The sequence below is a fragment of the Danio aesculapii genome, chromosome 7, assembly GCF_903798145.1.
Source record: "Danio aesculapii chromosome 7, fDanAes4.1, whole genome shotgun sequence".
In the NCBI taxonomy this organism is placed as follows: Eukaryota; Metazoa; Chordata; class Actinopteri; order Cypriniformes; family Danionidae; genus Danio; species Danio aesculapii.
This window is the reverse complement of record NC_079441.1, coordinates 35,429,695-35,433,456: the sequence shown is the minus strand read 5'-3', so window position 1 is coordinate 35,433,456 and position 3,762 is coordinate 35,429,695. Positions and strand designations below refer to the sequence as shown.

The window sequence follows — 3,762 nt, the reverse complement described above, 5'->3', positions numbered from 1 at the left end:
AAAATACTAAATAATCAGAAAATAAAAGGAAAACTGAAGACAATCAGAATCCATTGAAAGATCTAATTTAAAAAAGCACACACATCAGGTATGACATACAAAATAGTCTCTCTGATATATAAGAGTCTAAGTATGAAAACACACTCCACAAGTTATATAAAAATGTGAGACAAAGTGGAATAACCTTTACTGATGAAGTGTGGTCAAACATATGGGAATTTCAATGGAAATCAACAAGTTCATTAAACTGGAAAGAATGATGTTGGAAAAAAAAACATTATTAGATATTTCAAAACACCAGCACTAACAGCCAAATATACTGTACCAACAAGTCTCCAAAATGTTGGTGTAACCTCGGATGTAACAAAGCAAACCATTGTTGTATATTTTGGGAATGCATGTATATTCTAGAATACTGAAAAGAAATATAGGAGGCTCTTGAACATAGATTTAAAAGAGACATACTTCTAGAAAGTAAGTTGTTATATTTTGGCTGTGTAGATGCAGATCACAGTAACAGCAAAAAATAAATACCTGATGTGTGCTCTCAGGGCTGCCAGTAAAAAAGCAAATCACACGCAAATGGCTACAACAAGAGCGACCAACCTTAAATAATTGGATAGATGCAACTACTGTATTGAGATCTATACAATGGAAAAATCACTTCTGTAGTCAACTTAAAGAAGGAATATTTCTGGGAAAATGGAGAAAATGGGTTAAATATATATATTAGTTAGAAGACCTGATTTTATGGCTATAAACAAATAGAAGCTTAGTTTCCCTAATGTCTGTGTAACAAAGAGAAGATTTTTTTCAACACATTTCTAAACATAATAGTTTTAATAACTCATTTCTAATAACTGATTTATTTTATCTTTGCCATGATGACAGTAAATAATATTTGACTAGATATTTTTCAAGACGCTTCTATACAGCTTAAAGTGACATTTAAAGGCTTAACTAGGTTAATTAGGATAACTAGGCAGGTTAGGGTAATTAGGCAAGTTATTGTATAATGATGGTTTGTTCTGTAGACTTAATTTTGACCTTAAAATGGCTTTAGAAAAATTAAAAACTGCTAATATATATATATATATATATATATATATATATATATATATATATATATATATATATATATATATATATATATATATAAGGTATCATTTGAGATTTTTCTTGAAGGAATTATATTATGACATGCGTTCAAACCCTGGATTTAAATATTACTTTAATTTTTATTTTTTTGTATGTTTGTTTTTTTTTATTTATCATTTTTTTTTCCTATTTCTATTTTTCTTTCTATAATTTAACTAAATTTGAGTACTATGTATAGTTAGTACACCTGACAATAATGTATGTAAATTGTATATCACTTAAGATTGAGATTCAAATGTACCTTGAAATGTTGTATGATTGTACTCAATTGAGTTTTCACAATAAACATAAAATAAAATAGTAAAAAAATAAATAAATAAAAAGAAAAAAAATGAAACAAAAATGAAAACATTTCCTGAACTGAAACACAAATCTTCAGTTCTTGTCAAGTGTGTCAATTTAAAATAAAAATGAAGAGAGAGAGGGGCATCTGGTGGCCTTTGAGAATATTACAAGCTTATTTCAAAACTTTTTTTTTTTATTTACTCACCCTCAATCTGTTGCAAACATTTATGGATTTCGTTATTTTGTTGAACATGATGAATGTTGGAAAAAAGCAGCCATTGACATAATAGGAAGGAAAAAAAGACTAGGGAAGTCAATGACTGCTGCGTTCAAATTCAGAATATTTTTCTTTGTGTTCTCAAATGGGTTTCGAACAAGTTGAGGATGAGTAAATAATGACAATTACATTTGTTTTCAGTGAACTGTCCCTTCAAAGCACGTGTAGTGCAAAAGAAACAAATAATGCATGTCATATAGGAACATTTATTTACATTCTTAAAGAACACAATCTGTTAATAATACAGTTGCTATTGATGTCATGATTACAAATTCAAGCATATTTGATACTTACAACTGCTACATCTATACTGTATATATACACAGAAAAACAGGTAGTTGTGATGGACAGAATCAAATATGTAGATATTGGAGACCTCATATAAAGTAACAGACTGGTGTTGACCTCATCTCACTCTCCAGGAAACGTACCATCACAGCTGAACTGCAAACAAACAACAAATACATTAATAATAAAACCCATGCAATCGTAAATGCATGATATTATCAACACAACAGGTCTACTTAATGCATGTTTCTCACTATACCAGTAAAAAAAAAGTTATTATTGACTATATATCAAGCTGTTTCCTGCCAAATTCAAAATAGAATCTTACCTTAGAAGCTTGATGAATGTAGCCAGGAAAGTAAAAGACATAATCAGCTGTCTTCAGCCTCGACTTCATTGTTCTCTGTGTTTGAGACTTCAACATCATCCTCATCTTCTCTGTCTGATGTGTCTGCTGATTCAGGTCTGTCCTCAGGCATGTTGGCTGGATCCACAACTTGAACACCTGTACTTGAGCTGCACCCCATTTGTACGATCTCTTGCAAGACTTCAATAAAATTTCACCAAACACCTCGGTATAAGCAAATGTTGCTCTTCAGAAGTGCATCAGTACAATCTCTGCCTAAGTATGTCTCCTGTTGTGGAAGTCAGGGCTCTGATTCCTATGACAACACACTGAACTTCCTGTTGGCATCGGTGCAGGTACAGCAAACACACTTCTGCATGGTCATCCTTAGCAGGGTTTGTTGATTTACATTGCGGTACACTTTGTGCATTTCACCTGCCAAGCAACGCGAGTTGACATTTAACCTGAAGGCGTGTCAAGACATGGTTACTGATAAACAGAGCTGGGCTGGTTGTCAGTTGGTGTCTGTCTATGGTAACAAATTACATGCTGTTGAAAAAGCAGGAAAGGCCACTTTCCATCATTTCCATCCGCAGAATTTAGGGCTTTATTTAGAAGTCATATGACAACACTGACCCATTGATTAGGGATGCACCGATCCTGATACTTGGATTGGATATCGGTTCGATACCCCATATTTTTGCTGAATCGGGTATCTGCCAGCTGGTACCGATCCCAAATCCGTTCTTGGGTGTGCGCTATATACTGTGTTTATAAGCCAACTAAGCCATGAATCTCAGCTCAGGTAGGTTTCAAGAACTTCCCTGCTTGTTAGGGCTAATGACGAGTTAGGAATTGCTATGAGAGATATATATCTGACTATGAGTTCATCTATGGTGCCACTTTGGATTAGTCGATTTACTTATGTCGCATATCTTTGGACTGTAGGAGGAAACCAGGGAACCCAAGGGAAACCCACGCAAGCACAGGGAGTACATGTAAACACAAAAAAACGTTGACTGGCCTGTAAATGACTTGAACCAGTGACATTCTTGCTGTGAGGCAACAGTGCTAACCACTGGGGCACCGTGCCGCCCTATCTAGGAAAAGGGAGGAGGAGTAATGGTGGAAGGGGGATTCTTCAAGATGAAGAGAGGTGAGAAACTCTGGTTTAAGGCTGTGTGATTTGGGAAAAATATTTAAATTGCGATTTTTTGACATATTGCGATTTTGATTTGCGATTTAATTTTGCAGTCAAGCGTCAGCTCAATCTGTATTGTAGCTTCTTACTGCTAAAATGCAGTGAGTGTTAATTTTAAAAAAGGAACTTAAGATATTAACTTATATTAGCAAACATCTCTGAAACTGTACTTTGCTGTTGCTTTTTAGAAGACTCTCTGTTTTTGCC

At 34.1% G+C, this 3,762-nt stretch overlaps 1 long non-coding RNA gene across 1 annotated transcript; it reads right to left on the bottom strand.

Moving 5' to 3' along the window:
- Positions 1-1,912: 1,912 nt before the first annotated feature.
- On the bottom strand, positions 1,913-2,748 carry LOC130232984 (uncharacterized). The gene is made up of 2 exons (XR_008838159.1): positions 2,337-2,748; positions 1,913-2,164 (listed from the first exon to the last, which is right to left on the bottom strand). It is a non-coding gene; the product is annotated as an uncharacterized LOC130232984 (long non-coding RNA).
- Between the last annotated feature and the right edge of the window lie 1,014 nt (positions 2,749-3,762).